This window comes from Prenolepis imparis, unplaced genomic scaffold (assembly GCF_030444845.1).
Source record: "Prenolepis imparis isolate NDT839.2.m4 unplaced genomic scaffold, iyPreImpa1.0 SCAF_1, whole genome shotgun sequence".
In the NCBI taxonomy this organism is placed as follows: domain Eukaryota; kingdom Metazoa; phylum Arthropoda; class Insecta; order Hymenoptera; family Formicidae; genus Prenolepis; species Prenolepis imparis.
Genome location: NW_028141159.1, coordinates 14,177,531 through 14,196,316, shown reverse-complemented (window position 1 = coordinate 14,196,316; position 18,786 = coordinate 14,177,531). Strand labels below are relative to the sequence as shown.

Sequence of the window (18,786 nt, the reverse complement as noted above, 5' to 3'; positions counted from 1 at the left end):
AATGATGTTTAATGTATGTACAATATTGTTGCACTTTTATCACAAACGTTTTGAAACAGTAAAATTTGTACTTGCTCCGGTTTATTTTACGGCACGCAAATTCCCATAAAGATTATCATCTTCCGAGATAACAAATACAAAGCGATTAGCGCACTTTGGGAGTTCTAATTCGGTTATCACATCTATCCTCGGGCGAAACACACCCTGCTCCATTAAACATATCTACATTTTCGACTTTGACTATTATTGTTAAAATATTATATACATATAGCCATCACGTATCTTAATGTAAATTATCTATTGTCATCAGAAAGAAAGCTATTGCATATATATATATATATATATATATATATATATATATATATTCAAGAAGTTTGTTTATTTTAACAAAAGTTATCTATTAACTGATGCAACAAAAAGTGTCTGACAATTCAAGACAAAAGTGTTAATAATATTACTTTGAATAATTTGACGATCTGGAGAGAGATATTACATCTCTATTTATACAGTAATATCAGGAATACAATTTGGGTAATACATGTGGATTGATTAAAAAAGAGAACGTTATAATGTTTCGCGCTTTTGGAATAATTATAAAATTTAATTACGCCAGTAGGCTTTTATATATACTTTATAATATTTTCCTTAAAACATGCGTTTTTTTTTATAATAGTCTGTTTTTGTAGAATATGTAGCATCCGCTTTATATCTTGTTCCATCATAATCACTCTTCCATGTACATAATTTTATACGTGTATTAATAACAGTAATTTTTTTGATCAACATATTCAAGAATGTGTTTTTAAAAATGATATATTTTGTTTTACTTTATTGTCTGTAATCAATTTTATCTCAATTAATTTATCAAGGTATTGATTATTTCTCTATTTCCCTCTCTTTTTCTCACATATATGTTATAATTATTCATTCATATTAGACTAACAATGATATGTAAAGACAAATACGTTCATATTTATAAAAGAATATTTTCTCTTGTCATATCTTGTTATTCTCGTATTGTGTAAATCAATATTAAAATGTAGAGAGAAATGTAATTCTACTAAAAATAATTATAATAGAAATATTTTTAAGTGTGCGTCTTATATTATAATTATTATATTTTTATCATATCTTTTTAAATATTGTACATGCAGAAGAAAGAAAAAAGAAGGCCATATTCAAATACTTATCTTTATATCTTATGCTTTAAAATCCGCAAAATGTTGGAAATACTTGCTTATTATATTTTTGTTTTTGAGCGAATGGAATTTTTTTGTTACAAGATGTTGAGAGTGCCATTTAAAAAATATATATATAAGTTAAGAAATTTTATTATTAATTATTATTTTTCCTTTAATATTCGGAAGGTTTGTAAAAAAATAGTATTTGTATTAAAATATAAAAAGAAATTCGTCCGAATTGAATCTTGATGAATAAATTAATCATTATTTGCTTTAATTTCATACCGACCGTCATTCATTACGCGATACAAAAGCAGAGAGCGTACTTTTATCCCATGCCTATTTAATCAGCGAAAAAGTGATATAAATAAATAATTTATCCCTTTTTCTAAGACAAATCAGATGATGATCATGTTCAATCGAGGCATTAAATTATGAAGTCAGAGTTGATCATCGAAGTGAATAAACTCGTCATATCGAACGGTACCACACGTGCTATCCGTTTATTAACGGCGATCGGTTTTATGACGCCTTTCATTCACCAGAGGGTACGCTAACAACGTCACAGTTAAAACATTTTTCACGTGGGCGAAATCCACGTCGAGAAAGTGAGCAAATAGAGGAAGGGTCCTGGGTAGAAAAGGAGAACAGACAATCGCAGTTTAAATTGTCGTTCATCCAAGTGCCCGAGATGCAGACTCCCTTCGCGAACCGATCGGTGGGGGCCGTTCCACCCCTGTTTAGGGGTGCAAGCTCAGTTCTCTGATTGGTCCATGTATCCCGTGACGTCACCGCGCCGCTAGCATTACGTTAACTTGAAGCACGCGGAGCTTCGGATTCAGTCAGTTGACCGCTGTTCGCCACACCGAGCAGTTCTCACCTTGAAACCCTGAGGATTGCCAAACTCGAAACGGATCGTCGGATTCTTATCGATTTCACTGTTACATTGCCACATCTTTTGACACTTTCGGTCCTACTTTTGAAAGGTAAGTGAATTTATTTTTTAATAAAAAAAAGCACCGTTTTTAAGTACATAAATTTTCGTATAAAAAATTAAAAAATAATCAATTAACTCCTAGCTTGTTAAATCTTATTTTAATTTTTATTTTATTAAAAATTCTTATCATTTTAACTTTATCTTTTTTATAAACTTCCATGTAATTTTATCTCCTATTTTGCTTAAAATGTACACGAAGAAAACTGAAAATTGTATTTTGTATCGCAAAGAACTTGAACAATACATTCACATCTATTATTTATGAGATGGATAATACTAAATTGCTCGTTTCTTTTTCTAAATTTATTATATTTAATATCAAATTTTTTATCTTCACACATCGTTCTTTATTTAAAAAAAAAAAAAAAAAAATAGAAAAACTCTTCAAACGACAAATTTTTATGTTACGAATATAAATTTTATTGAAATATTCTGTTTTTGCATGACTGAAATTTTTGCATGATCAAAAATGTGTATGACTCTCTCTTTTCTCTTTCTTTCTTTTGTTCAAATAAAACTAAAACAAAAAGTTTTATGGAGATAAAGATCTTCATTACTGAGCGAATTGGAATATATTTTTTTATCTTTTTGTGAATCAAGAGTCAAGTACTCGCGTATAATTGACAATATTTTATATAATATTATATTAGCCTTTCTTAGAATAATTTAACTTTATTACTTTTGGATGAAAGAGACTGAAAGCTAATCTGTTATATGTATCTTGTAAATTTTGCTCTTATTTTCATGAACTGCATAAAATATGTGTATACAATTATTAAGATAAAATTGTCTGATGGTCTTACAAATCTAATTAGTTACTGTGCAAACTTTAAAAGAAAATCCAAAGAGAAATAATGAAATTAATAAAAGAAATAAGACAGATAACTTTATACAAAAGATTTAATGAGAGTAACTTCTTAAAATTAAAATAAATAAATAATATTGCAGTCTTTCAGTATCTTAATTAATTCTTACATTTATTTATTTACAAGATATTTATATGAGAAATCTGAGCATTCTTTAATTTATACTCTCTTTGGTGCAAATTATCAATTTCCATATTTAAAAAAATTGTATTATATATATTATCTTACATATACAGGGTGTCCCCCAGAATGATGGGTACTAAATTCGTGTGCAGATTCCTGGGATCATTTGGAGACGATTTTTCCTCAGCGAAAATGTCGAGGGAGGTCATTATTTTTTGCATGTTTCCAATTTTTGCCATCACGTATCTTTGTAACTAAGCCTTAAATTAAAATTCTATTAAAGTAAACTCTACCTAAAATTAACTGAAGAATGTGAATTTATTATTATTTTTATTCCACAAGGCTTAGTTTGCGAAAAACCCTTTATTTTTAATCGCTTATAACTCGAAAATTATTGGTGTCTCGACATTTTTGCTGAGGAAAAATCGTCTCCAAATGATCTCAGGAATCTGCACACGAATTTAGTCCCCATCATTCTGGGACACCCTGTATAAAAGAGAGAAAGAAAGAAAGAGAAAAAAAATATATAGATATATTTTTTATAACGAAAATTTGTATTGACGTATAACAAAAATTATTAGAAATATTATTTAAAGCATATCGTTTTCGTAGAGTAATATATAAAATGAGCCGCAAGACTTAATTTTCAAATATCAAATTATACATACAAACTATAATTGTACAAATTTATTATTCCCCTAATCTAGCTTTGTGCTAATTTAACTCAACGTCAGTCGTTTAACCTTTAGACAAGGATAAGTTTCGTGCCACTCTTCACTATATTATATCGTAGAAGCAACAGGCTTCCGACGTAATGTAGTCTTATATAGTATAAACAAGTTCTTCTTATAAAATTAATCGAGTACAGATTATGTTCAGATTATTTTACATCGAACTTATGAATTAGTTGCGATTAATTAATATATGACATTAAATATGCCAATAACTTTATTTCAGAAGTATTATTGTAACATACGTATACAATATAGAGCAAAAATACTACAAAATAAAACAAATTTAATGTTTCACACTGCTTTGCCTTGAGAAGCATATACATATACACTAAAAGGCAAAAAGTAGAAGTGCATTAAGTGCATATTTTTATTTAATAGAAAATATCAAGTTTTTGACCATTTTTAATTTTCCGCAATCTGATCGCGCATTTATAGGGCTGTGCCAAAGTGCATCTCCTTATTTAAAATATTTAAAATTGATTGGCTTTTAACAGAATTTTGATTATAGAAAAATTTTAACGTAGTATGTAAAATATAATTGCCATAAGACTGATAACTTTTTATTCAATTTTTGCAATAACAAAAATTAAATTAAATTAAAAAATTAAGATTAAATTAAAATTAAATTCTTGAAAGAATTTATCACTGGAGTTTAATATTAATAGTATATATATATATATATATATATATATATATATATAATATATATATATAATAAAACTATATTATATAAAGTTACACGAAGGATAAATTAGACTTACAAAAAATTACTGATTAGAATACAGATTAGAATAATTGATTAAAATTTTATTTTATTATTAAAATCTTTAGATAACGATAAATTATAATGACAAAATTAATAATTTTTTAATTTTTTCACATTTTCAATGAAATTATGTCCCCAATATTTCGCAAAAGAAATAAATATCTCAAAAAAATAATTTTCAAAATTAATTTACAAAATTTTTTAATATTTGGAAACTTGTTATTTAATAATATATTTGTATAATTTATTTATATTTTTTATATTTTAATTATTAGTATCAAAAAATATTTTTATATTTATTTTAGATTAAATTTTATTTCATAAAAAATTATTTTAAAAGTTACCATACTTATTATAATACGTAGATTATATCTACAGTATTTCTTCGTAAAATCGTGATTTTTTTATTAATAACGAAGCAAAAGACAAAGGATATGACAAAGGACCTTGAATTATGCAAAATATTTCAGATATATACGTAATTTTATTCTCTGCACGGCACAAAGAACGATTTGATGAACGAAATGCAATTTTGAGAAACGTCAACTAAAATATAACTTTGTTCGGAACAAGATACAGTTTTGCGAAAGAATGAGCGAGAGAGAGAGAGAGAGAGAGAGAGAGAGAGAGAGAGAGAGAGAGAGAGAGAGAGAGAGAGAGAGAGAGAAAAGAAAAAACTCTAATTCTTAGTGCTTTACAATTGAGGTGTGCATCAATATCCATTCCCTTGAGACCGCTTTACTTAAATGCGGTTTAGCGTGCTGATGAGATATACTTCGCGTCGCCGAAACACTAAGCTAACTTCGCCGCTCTGTTCGTTAGTGCGAGTCGAAGTCATTCACTATAATAAGCCGATGTGGACCAAAGGGAGCGAACGTTGAATTTATCGTACTCTACGGGGTGCGAATACAGTATATAAGCGCCAAAGTTTCTATCGAGTGTGCAAGCTATGTCCCGGCACGTAACAATTTTTAAATTCCATTGCGCCTTGTCCATTGCGCTGTCTATTCGACGTGCTTTCATGTTTTTATCGTTTCAAAAATCAGACGACCAAATTCTCGCACTGATGCATGTATATATCAACCGTGATATTCCCCATGGTGGTTCCTCCGGGCGTTCATGTGGTACTTTTCGACAGATTAAATATTCGCTGTTCGTGTTGGATTCTTACAGTTTTTCGACAATCGAGCTTTTACAAATAAAAAATTATCTGCGAATGAATTCGTACAAGATTTTTATATATTCAATTTATATGTTACATTATATATCTTTAAAAAGATATATTTTTAAAGAGAAGAATATAATATCATTTCCATTTATACTTTTCTAAAAAAAAAAAGAAAAAAAAAAATACCAGGAAGCTCTCGTAAAGCTCTTTATCTTAATAATAAAAAAAATTATATTAAAGACTTTGTAATTATTAAAAATTCTTTTTGCTGCAAATGTTATTAATAAAAACGATCGGGAATACATACATTTTATATATTTCGCGAAATTTACTTTTAAATAAATGAGAAAATATTGTAATATTAGTTGTGTATCGCATTAATATTCCTTATATGCTAGGCAATATTACTTTCTAATTATAGAGAATAATTAGTTTCGTAGTCAAGATACTTAGATATGCAAGGTCCCTAACTAGAATACTATTCTCTGAGTTTAGATTGACATAATGATCATGTATAATTTAATCGAGCTAAGGGGTTTCCTCTAGTGCAGAATCAAGAAAGTAATTAACAACTTTTGTGCAATCCTTTAGAATGATTCCTCTGAGAGTATTATGGCGGATCTAATTAAATCAAGAGACTGAATCGCCGCAAACACTTTTTTATTCACGATTTATTTGAACATTTCATAATCGAACTAATTCTTATGCAACGTGCATGTGCAATATCCTTTATGGTCAATAATTTTAATTACTCAATTGCGCAATCATATGACGATCTGCAAATACTCTTGTAATTATAATTCAATGATAAATAACATTTCGAATATTTACAACCAATTTTCAAGACTATTACTGGTTAAATACTTAGAATACTTAGTTGTTAACATTTTTAAAACATATTATTTTCAAAATTTTTTAAATATTAATTGCTTTCAACATACATACAGTTTTTAATTTTTTAAAAATTTTGATAAAATTTTATGTCAAATTTTTCTTTTAGCAAAATACTTTCTGTTATATTATCATGGATATAAAAGAAATGTAATGTAATTGTAATATAATATAATGTTGTTCCTGTTTTTGTTCCTAATGCTTGTAAGCATTATATTTTTCATTTGTTTATGTTATGATATATTCTGTTTTGTAGATATTTTACGTTTAAAACGTCTAAATTTATTGCTATTAACAATTAATGCGTTATAATTAATTTTATATCTGCTATATAATATTTCCTAATGGTTAACCGCGGATTAATTATTTGATCTGTTTAAAATTCATTAAAATAATGCCGAAATGTATCGCAGTATTAATTAAATATGCTAATATGCTAATTTCAATACATTTGTAAGAGAATTATAATAATATTATTTTCGGTTTGATCATAATTAAATTGAGAGAATAAGGTCTATAACCTGTTCATATCCTTTAATTTTGTATAATAACATAAAATAATTATTATAAAACCTACAAAAAGAAAATTTATAATACTATATATACTAAGAATATATTATAATACTATATATAATACTATATATCAGGATTACATAAGGTTTCTAAATCTTTGGAATTATTACAAAACTAATATGTTTTATTCTTATCTCGTGATTGCATTATTGTTTTTCTTGTATCTGAATTATTTAACATAATAAAAATCCAAGTTGAATAATTTTAAAAAAACTTAAAAAAAATCGAGTTAATAAAAAAAATAATAACATTTCTCGTATTATATAGATTTTTATTCGTTTTTCTATTGTCTCTCTGCTCGTTGTATTTGCATAGAAAATAGGAGGCATTGTAAGCTACAATTGGATGAGCTTTGAGAGCGACTTACCAAAAGATTACAGCTTGGGGTATGATAAGGAAAGGAATGCAAGGAAATAGCGAATTATAGACTTAATTTTCAGAAGTTCTCGTAAGAAAATTAGTAATTTTCATCAGGACACACGTGTCAAACCTAATTACGATGATTGGTTAAATAGCTCAATGATACTGAATCTATCATTCTAAATTTTGTAAAAAAAATTCAAAAACAATTTAAATTTAAAAAGTCAAATTATTTTATGCTTTAGAAACAAAATAAAAAGTACACACACACACACACACAAATATGAGTTTTTACATACTAATATGTCATAATATAAATGTATATGGAATGCCTTGTATGCGTATTATATGCACGAGATATATGTAATCAATTTGATGCAGATCATTCCGATTTTTAAAAGCTTTCATAAGAATCTACTCTCATCAAATTTAAAAAAAAATTATAATAAAACAGCGCTACTTTTTAATTTCATATTAATTATATATTTTTATGTATATATATTTCATTTTTTTATATAAATTTTAAAGATTCAAATTTATCTTATATTAGTAGCGTAAACGATATACAACGCTAGAGACAGCATCAGAAATTGCACATAAAGAATTATATAATAAATAACAACAATCATTGCAATAAGAAATAAAATATTTCTTTGATAATTTGAGCAAAATATCTTTAGATTCTACGATTCTAGAAAAGCAAAATAATAATTTTATCCGTACGATATAAAATATATAGTAAAACATATTATATATAAGATATAAATGTTTCTTGAGCCAAATTTTAGATTAAATTAAAAAAATTATTTCCAGAAATATATCTAGTTTTAAATTTCGGACTGTCCGTTTAATTAGTAAGATATAGTATTCCTTTAATTTCTTTCTTTGTTTCTATTATTCTTCCTTAATTCGTATATACAGCTTGAATAAGAACTCTCTGCCGATTAAAAGATGTCCATGACACGAATTCATCTCCATTTAGATTGTTGAGTACCGAAATCGGTAATATCTTAACAAATAATTTTACATATCACATAGATATATATTAATGCATTTATATATTCTAACATGAGTTTTTTTATTATAAATTTTTTTATTTTTTTTAACAATTAATTATTATATTATGCTATTAAATTTAAATTAATAATCGATTTATATTGAAAATATCGAACACCTATTCTATTTATATTTCAATTAATATCTTTCTTTATTATAGAAATAAATAACTGTGTCATGATAGTGCGCCATACAAGTTTGCAAAAGTTGGCAAAAGCTTTCTCTAATTTTTTCTTTTCTGTTTCTATTTTTTTCCTTTTGTTTTGCGGTCTAGAATTAATGTGTCTTGCATCTATATCGGCGAAAATACGCAAAGTTTGTAGATATAACTATACTCGTTCAAGATTGCTTTTCTTATCTTTGCTGGTAGAATATTCTGATTACTTTTCATCGTACATCACACTTATACAGTCTGACGATATGGCACAAATGACGATAATATTAAATTATAATTCAAAGAACTTATGTCTCTCTTCAAAGATTTATGTCTTTTTCGCATACAAGCATTACGTGTCACCAATCATTTTATTTTATTAAACAAATAAATTTGATTAATTATGAGCTACGATAGATTCAATTATTATTTTTGATGACATTTGCAAAATGAAACAACATTTGTAGATAAACACAAAAAAAATGATTAAATGCAAACTATTCTCTTTATTATTTACGTCAATTTTAATTTCAATAATATATTGAAGTATTAAATATTGTTATTTTTCATTAATTAGTTGAAGCTGATGACAAATTGCGGTAGCATCTTTAGTATTTATCACGAACTTTGCGTGTTACATTATTCAGTCTTTAATGAAAGTTTTGTTGACATAATTTGAAGTTTATAATTTGTATCTCAGCAATATATGTGTATGTAAATTTTCATATTGGACAGTTTCATATAGTAGTTTCTTTTATCTGTTATTCCAATATTCGTGACATTGTAAATTAATTATTTCATTTTAATTTTAACATTACTTATTATTACTTTCGTACATTTTATATTTATGCGAGCAAAAAACTTATATTTTAAAACATTATATGAAGAAAAAGAAAAAAAAAGAAATTTTTTTTATATATAATCAATATTTTGTGACTGCAATTTATTCTGTGAAGAATCGTTAATTTTCTAAATTTTATCCACGCAATAATAATTTATCTTCGATTTTGCATTGTGACGCTTTTTAATATTGTAATAAATGGCAATTTTAACGAATTTCATTCTATATTTTAATATAGAATGGTAATATATCTCGTAATTTAAATTGATAAGATCAAAGTACATTCCATTTAAAAAATATCATTTAAACTCTGCGTAAACCGATATGCGGAATTGCGGCAGCGAGAAACATTCGTTACGAGAGTCGTGAAACAATCAAATCCGTTCTGTATTGCAGATTTGCATTAATTTTCGTAACCCTTAATCCGTACTCTTATAGAAGTACTCGTATGTAGAGAGCTTGAGTTTAATTGTATTACAAAAAAAAAAACGGAAAAATGCTTCTATCGCATTGCATCAGGCAAATAAATTTGCAAATTGCTATTTCCACGCGCGCACGGAATTATTTATCTATCTATATATTTAACCGCAAAAAACGCAAAATATCAATAAATGCCAAAGCAAAATCCACTTATATTGGTCGGAATATGTAGCAATCCGCTTATTTAGTTACAACGTAAACGCGATATGTTACAAAATATTAGCTGATGCTATTTATTTTCAGATTTCAGTTCATTTTTGTCAAAATAATTATACTGAATCTCAACTTCTCCAGTTTTACGCTATAAGAAGTTATTGAGTTATTCGGCGACGGTTAAATGTCGATTCTCCTATAGTGAAGTATCACGTCTTGCTCCTAAAATTCCCACGAGAGTTATCTTTATTCCAGATTTTATCGATACTTTTATACATTATTCTTCGCATGTTCAAAGATATTTCGTTTACTCTTAAACTAATTAACTTTCTTTTACATTTTTGATGAACCGTTTTTCACATTTATGTCTTTTACAATTTTGAATGTTATATATTCTTATAACAAAGTGCTAAATTAAAACTTCGTTGAAATATAAATCGTATGGTGTAATAAATAGTATAGTGTAATAATAAAAAAATTCTAATAAAAAAACTATTTTTTTCTTCTCTCAAGTTTGCTATTTGCTCCCAAAAGTATATTATGTTATAATCATATTGTTTCCCACGCGGAAATTGGTTAGTATAATAATTTCTCTAGTTATATTGTAAATTAAATGCAGATAATTGTGTGTGTGTGTTAATTAAAATTAATCTGTAAAAAAAAAATACAAAGGATACTAATCGCATTCTCCCCATGAAGATAAATAATTAATTAAAATGTTTTCGTTGCACTCATAAATTTGATGAGAATTGCAAAACATCAGTGATAATTAAGAGACTAATTTGGCCCCTCGCGAAAGCTGCCTTTGCAATTACGCGTCAAGCAATAATTAGTCTATGTGTAGTTGCCGCATAGCCGGTGCGTCTGACATATATGTGCTCGTACTACTTGCAGTTACATTCAGTAATCTCAATTATTTCGTATAAGCACAAAATTAGTAAACGTTTGAAACATTTACTACCGCGAAATCACATCATTGCTTTGCTATGAAACCTATGCAATTAATTAATTAATTAATTAATTAATTAATTAATCCGGTTAACAATTAATTCGTATGATTAGCTCTTTCTTACACAATAATAATTAATATAAATGCATAGATTATCTCGAGTTATCGTATTTTTCTTTAAACTTTACTATAAATTTCAAATAAAATAATAATATAAAATATAAATAATTAACATTTTTTCGCCACTACAAAAAATAATCGCGAATACATAATTATTCAAGATTAAAAGTTAAAGGAACTTAAACTTCCGCGCTTTAAAAATTTTAATAAATAATAAATCTTATTTTTTATACAATTTCAAGTAGAGTTCTAACTGCTCAGAAATTAGTTTAAAATTTATTTTTTATGTTTTATTTAAGATAATTTTTTGTTTAGAGATCTCTCTAATCGTAATTGCGAATTTATCATTGTTATATATATTGCCATTTACTCTGCTGAGAGTATTTCTCAAGGAACATATGATGGATGAGATTTTTAGATCAGTTTTTCAAGATAATGGTGAAACAAAGATACACATTTAAAATGATAAGCCTTATTTTTGATGAATTATATTTCCAATGAACATTATGACATGACACACAACGAAATTTGACTTTAATTTCTATTCTCATAAAACGACTAAAAAAGGCAAGAATATTATGCGACACAAAAAGTTTAACGTTTAATCGGACTGTCAGAGGAACACAAAGGAAAAGTAACGGTACACTTGTTGAGTCTGCTCGTGTTCACATTCTGCATCACGTACGCAACAAACGGTGTTATCAACGCTATTGCAATATTACGCGAGAGATTCTAACCACGAGATGTTCACATGAAAGTGACAAATCCTTTAAATCTACCGCATGCGCTAAACTCTAATATCGTAATAATATTATGCTCTCATTTCGTAAATAAGTACGTAGCCGCTCATTATTTCAGCTTATATGAATTAATGAAATTTATGAAATGCTTATTGGTCAAACAAGAGTCGGAATAGAACGAATTATAAATGATCAGTTAGTCCGATATTATGTTATTATGTTTAACATTTATACATATGCGTTCTATAATAAACTCTTAAGCACGTAAATCCTATGTTATATATTACCCGCAATTATGAAATGATTATTAATAATAAAGCATGCGAGATGTTTCGCGTGTCACTCATTTATCGCGAAATTACTTGCAGTTACGAAACGTACCATTTTCCAATTATATTATGACACATGGACACATCTGTTACTTTATATGATGAATGTTACATTAAACAAGACATTAGATACAGCGAATAGTGAATTTAGAAATTAATGTGCGTCTGTGCGTAATATTTCATTGCGCGAATTAAAACGTTTTTCTTTAGTCGTCTTAAACAAGATGGTATAAAAAATTATGGCTTATCAGCTTTCTCCTATAAATCGAGCTCTCGATTCTTCCTTTAGTATCAACGTGGAATGCATGGCAAATGGCAACTGCCGACGGGAATACAGATAAAAATTGTTTCTCCACTAAGGCAATTTGTAGAACATTAAAAATCTCGGTGGGATAGACACGATTGAGGTATTTGTATTCTTATGAGATACACAAACCGACAGATAAACATCTCGAAAATATGACGAAGGTAGGTCCTCGGAGGATTCTCACGAAAACTTCATAAATCATTCTCCCGAGAAAAGGAGAGAAGAGAAGCGTGTTTTTCTTGGAAAGAAAGATATAAGAGAATACAATACGTTACATACATACACCTTGGATTTCAAGTATCGAATGACAATGATAAAACGAAAATGAAGGATTCGTAACATGTAAGAAGATGCTTTTAACATATGTAATATTTGTTATGTCTGATATTCCGCTATTAATTGAAAAGAAAATGGATATTTACTAATTACATTATTATATTTAATGATATTTATTTATGTTTAATTAATTAATTTATATGTAAGTAAACAATACAAAATAATTAACCACACAAAAGATAGTTTTTATTTTATTTTTTTATGTTAAGCAGTGTATTCAGAGCTATTATTAATTATTTTAGATAAGTAATATCTCTTCTCTTTTTTCTTTTTCTTTCTCATAACTGCATTTTTATATTTGCAATAAATGCAAAAAAGAAATAATTTTATAATATAATTAGAAATTATATTAATAATATAATTTTGTGCATTTTAATAATATATGGAACTTTATTAACGTTTTAGAATTAAGCGAATGTTATATAGTATTTTATGTAGTAACATAGATTCGCAATTAAGCGATGCAAAAAACCAGTTGAGATTTAATAAATTGTATTTCTTTTGCAAGAGATATAAAATTCATCATCGATATTTAAATAATTTTATAAAAAAAATCATGATGCAAAATAATTAATACTAATTTAATGTTATTCATTAAAATATGACATCAAACATATGACAAAGGAATACTTATATTAAGTATAATAAAGTATTTAAAACAAGCAATATGGGACACACGAACGTATCGCGAATTATTATTTTAAGTACATACTTTTCGTCGGTCTTTTGTCATCGTTAGAGTTACTGTTTTCAAGAAAGTACGCAATTTCCGCGACGGCTTTAATACCTCGATAAATAAAAGCGGAGGACGCATTATTGATTTCAAAGTTGTCGCGTATTTTATAAACACGCAACAGCTTTGCATTTATATCTTTGCGTTCAGGCGGTTGGGTATAATCGTGCGCTACTTCCTTTCTTAGACAAGCTCAGCGGCGAGTTTTCCCTCATCGGGTCACAACTTTAAGAAGCCGGCGCATTCCTCTGCTATGTCCACGAATGGTCGCATCGCGATGTGAGATATGCACGACCGCAAGCACTTGTAATCCCAACACCGACAAACACGACGCCCATGTAGCGGAAATGCTTCATTGATCTATTTTGTGTGTGTCCTAGTGAGTACCACCCCGCGAACGAGATGTATCGAATCTAGTGCCCAAATATCGCGTCCACCCCTTCGTCAAGCGATAACATTATCACTTTGTCACGTTTAATCGCGACATGTGCACTCACAATCAGTCACGTCTCATTTGCATACACAAATGTGCAAGATTGTTGCGTGACCGCCACGTATTAAGGGAACGCGATGAAAAGAAAAAGGGAGGGAAATTGTGTTGCGTAGCACTGCGTGCTCGAGGGTTTTATATTAACTTGTGAATAGTATTGATCTTTTGACTCTCTCTTTGAAGAGAGAAGTTAATAAAAATTATTAATTTGTTTAAAAATGGCTATAAAATCTTACTATAAATATATTTATACTAAATAACTGATATATTGTAAAAATAAGATAAATTAAAAAAATTATTTAATAATATATTGTTGCATAATAATGTGCCCATGAAACCATTAACTAACAATTTTAATACATGTAGAAAAGTTAATTTAGAATATTAATTAAATGTTACACATTTGTATAGGTATACAGAAACCATCATTTTTCGGTTTGGCATTTTTAATATTAATATTTTTAGTATTATAAAAATAATGATAAGAAAAAAATAAAATAAAATAATTATAAAAATAATGTTAAATGTTGTTATTCTATTAAAATATTAATTATTATATTATTATAACATCGATTAAATATTATTTATATGTATAATTGTGATTTAAGAATTTTTTACAAACGATGTATCTTAACAGTCAGATGTTGATGTAAGTAATCACACAGAAAGTTTGTTGAGCGTGAAAAATAGCTAGATTCGTAAGACGAAACGACAATGTCAGGGATATTTCAACGCATCGTATGATAAAGTATAAGCGGGATATTGTTATGACGCATATGATGCCCAACATTTCTGGGTTATATGATAAATAAAGGCATAAAACAGACGAAAATAGATGATAGTTATTCACGCCGTTATCTGAAAGATCTTAGAAGATACTTTCTCGAAAAACTTCCTCTTTGTGACAAAATTGTTAAAAACTTAGGAGATAAAATCTAAGAGGAGAAAGTATAAGAAAAAAATATAAAACATATAGCAAAATCATTTAAAATCTACTTTTTTATGAGATATACTGCGTGTTTAAAATTTTAAATCCTGCCTTATTAAATGCATTTGTTGTAGTAATAAAAATTTTCACAAAACTATATTTAATTGAATTAAAAATTAATGCGTTAAACTTTCAAAATATATACAGAATAAACAATATACAAGACACATATAGTATATAAACAACCTTTCTAAAAAAGGTAAAAACACATGCCAATTATATGAAAAAGTACCCATACTTGTATGCAACAAATAGAAGTTAAAAAACAAAAATTTTTAATGCTACATGTCAAAATTTACTTCTTACATATACTTGGCACTGTTTACCATAAAATAAAAATTTGTCACTCACCGATCGATGCATAACAGCGAAGTTGATTACGTGAACTGGGTTGATCTGTAACATAAAAATAAGATCTAAATTAAAGTAAGATAATATAATGAATAATATTTCAAAAAAATATTATTGTACACATTCAATTTGATATTCAATGCATATAGTAATAAACAAATATTTAATAGAATAATTATATTAGGTAAACATTTTTGAAAAAAAAATTATTTTTAAATAGACAAACTTTTATATATAGGATTTCATATATAAAAATTTTGGTTTCTAGTTATTGTTTAAGTCATTCAAATAAACGATCCAAATAAACAGAGAAATAGATACACAATTAAGAAAAAATAATATTCAAATAATAAATTGCTCAACTGTCGCCCGATTATAGACTTTCTTCTCCTTTCAAATTGTTCAGGTTGTTTTTCTCTAGAATTTATTGTACTTGAGCATTTTATTCAGGAAAAAACGATCATTAATAATGATCACGTGCAAATCGTCCGCAGCATGATAAGTCAGGATATCACTAATAATTTCGAACAAGAGTTAAATCAGAAGCGATAGAAGACGAAATCGATCATAAGATCAACGCAAACTCGCTCCACTCTTGTCTCCATGCATATTCACATTCAAAGTGACTTGAACTCGCTTGTTAGATACAATTTCATATGAGACACCAGGATGCTATACCGATGCTATACAACTGTCTGTATAAGATAGGGCAATGAGAGAGAAGCTTCCCATTTCTGATGTTAACCAATGTAGGCAATCTAAGAAATGGGAGCTCAACTTTTCGTAGCGAACTAAAATTGGCCTAAGTAATCCAGTCAACTCATTAACGCGATACATATAAGCCACCAACGATGCAACATAATGTGGTAGGCGCTACAAGAGAAGAGTTTCACGATGATTTCAAAACAATCGACCGAACTCTAATCGATTCAAGTTGAGCTAAATACAAAATATAATTTTTTATTAAAATAAATTATAAAATATATTATATTATTAAAAATTTTGGAGTTAATTAATCGTGCACGCTGATAATTGTTCGTAGAGATAAATAGCAATGTTTTAAAATAGACTAAAATGTGTGTTTTACATGTTTGAGCATCTTAATATACATACATATCATTACAAGATGTAATGTACAAATTATGTATACGTAAAGAAAGACTATTCTTATTTCTAAAATGCACAATCCCGTACTGCGACAGATGAGCCAGATGTTAAGATGAGATAAGATGAGATCCTGATTGGAAGCTCGTTAGAAATTTACGTGGTAAATCGCGGATTACGAGGCTCGAGGTAAATACAATTTGGAGGCTCTTAAGCGGTAATCGTCCTAAGCAGACAAGTTTTCTCATTGCCAGCTAACCGGACGCTAATCCGGCGGTAATTGGATAGTACTCCGTTATTGCTTGAACTTAATCAGCTCCTAAGCATGCAATTAAAAAAAAAAGAAATAAGACTTTTGTATTCATCGACCATAAAATGACGCGCGCCTTTAAGTTGCAGATACAATTTTAATTCAACGATGAAAATCTTACAGACACAAAATTATATATTAATCGTAATAATAAATAATAATTATAACCGCATTATTTCATCTCGACTTTAATATATCGATGATTATTAAGAGACTTATTTATATTTGAAACGATAATTATCTCTTCTGTCAAAGAATTTTGGAGAGTAATTTAAAATAAAAGTGTAGAGAGATAAAATATCGCGATAAGTGAAAGCCGGATATTCTATTATATTATATGTAATTCACAGTTTAGGGAAGTGTGTATATAAATTTGACATACATAAATGGGATATGTACATATAAAGAATAAAGCGTAATCAGCTAAATATATCTTTCTATATAAATACAAGAGAACATTTATATTTCGTCATTCAATATATATAAATTGTTCAATCGGTTGTTTAGTTCGACACGACTAACGATTACAAACGATTACGTATAAATATTAAGATTAAAAAAATAAAAAAGATTTCGTGTACAATGAGTATCATGAATAGTAACATAATTATTTTTAATTTTTTTAAATGAACTTTTTTTAAATAAACTTTTCTGAACTTAAAACGCACGTTACGTAAAGAATGATCTGTTCCGCACACTCTCTGCATCTGAATTTGAATAAATGAATATTTCTTTATATAAATTCTTTATGCTATATTGAATATTTTTTAAATTATTTAGTACATATTTATCAATTCAAACACATTGTCATAATTTGATTACTTTTGTACGTGCAATTTAGGGTCAATCTATAGGTATAATATAGTTTTTTATATTTAAAGCAATTTAAATTTCCCAGATCGGAACCGTGCAATCATCTATTTGAAAAGATCGAAAGAGCTACAACAATGCGGTTCATGAAATTGCTTTGTAGTATTTAAGAGAGGCATTATAATTGTAAATTGGTCCCCGATTTTTTTCTTAATCTGGCCTGCTTTCCACGAATTCACAAAGTTAAAGCAAATATGCGAAGCATTTTCTATGAAAACCGTTCAACGATGTACACAATTTACATCGCTTAGAAATATTATAATTATCATCAATTGTGCGGTTCATTCACGCGCGATATCGTATTATTTAAACAAGATCGAAAAATAGTATAGATAAAAATAAACGCACGAAAAATAATTATTAATCAGTAAACTTTGTATCAGGTAACTTTCATATGTAATAACTCCGCGAAAAAAAATCGTACGAATTTTGCTTTTTTTTTAAATTTGTAGTAAAAAGTCCACATTTTACGATAGTTATGATAAGATTTGCAAAAAAAATTTATTCCACTCCGTGGAGTGCGTCAAAGTAAGCAATTTTTTAGAGACAAACAACACGTCCTTACTTTTGAAGCAGTGGCGTACGGGGAGGGAGGATAAATTAAAAATCTGACGAATGGTTTTTAAAGTAGAGACTTCAAGCTTGACAGTAAAAAAAAAATTTTTTCAATCCAATCATTTTTAGCGGAGTTATGCTTATTTGAAATTATGCGAAATTTTGACTTAAAATACATATGCGTTAATTTTGTTGACGAGTGTATATCAAGTTAGATTACTAATTCTTGTGTGTAGTTTGTCTTATATTGTCTATGTCTTA

At 27.7% G+C, this 18,786-nt stretch overlaps 2 protein-coding genes across 3 annotated transcripts in view; one reads left to right on the top strand and one right to left on the bottom strand.

Moving 5' to 3' along the window:
* The window catches only part of LOC145943996 (COMM domain-containing protein 4), an 81,720-nt gene that overhangs the window by 43,722 nt on the left and 19,212 nt on the right, over positions 1–18,786 (bottom strand). The window contains exon 2 of the mRNA XM_083052043.1: positions 15,687–15,731. The gene's annotated coding sequence lies outside the window, so the exon portion shown is untranslated. The remainder of the gene's footprint in view (positions 1–15,686; positions 15,732–18,786) is intronic.
* Tk (tachykinin) overlaps positions 2,012–18,786 on the top strand; it is a 59,231-nt gene continuing 42,456 nt past the window's right edge. For both annotated transcript variants that reach the window (XM_083051752.1, XM_083051667.1), the window contains exon 1: positions 2,012–2,167. The gene's annotated coding sequence lies outside the window, so the exon portion shown is untranslated. The remainder of the gene's footprint in view (positions 2,168–18,786) is intronic.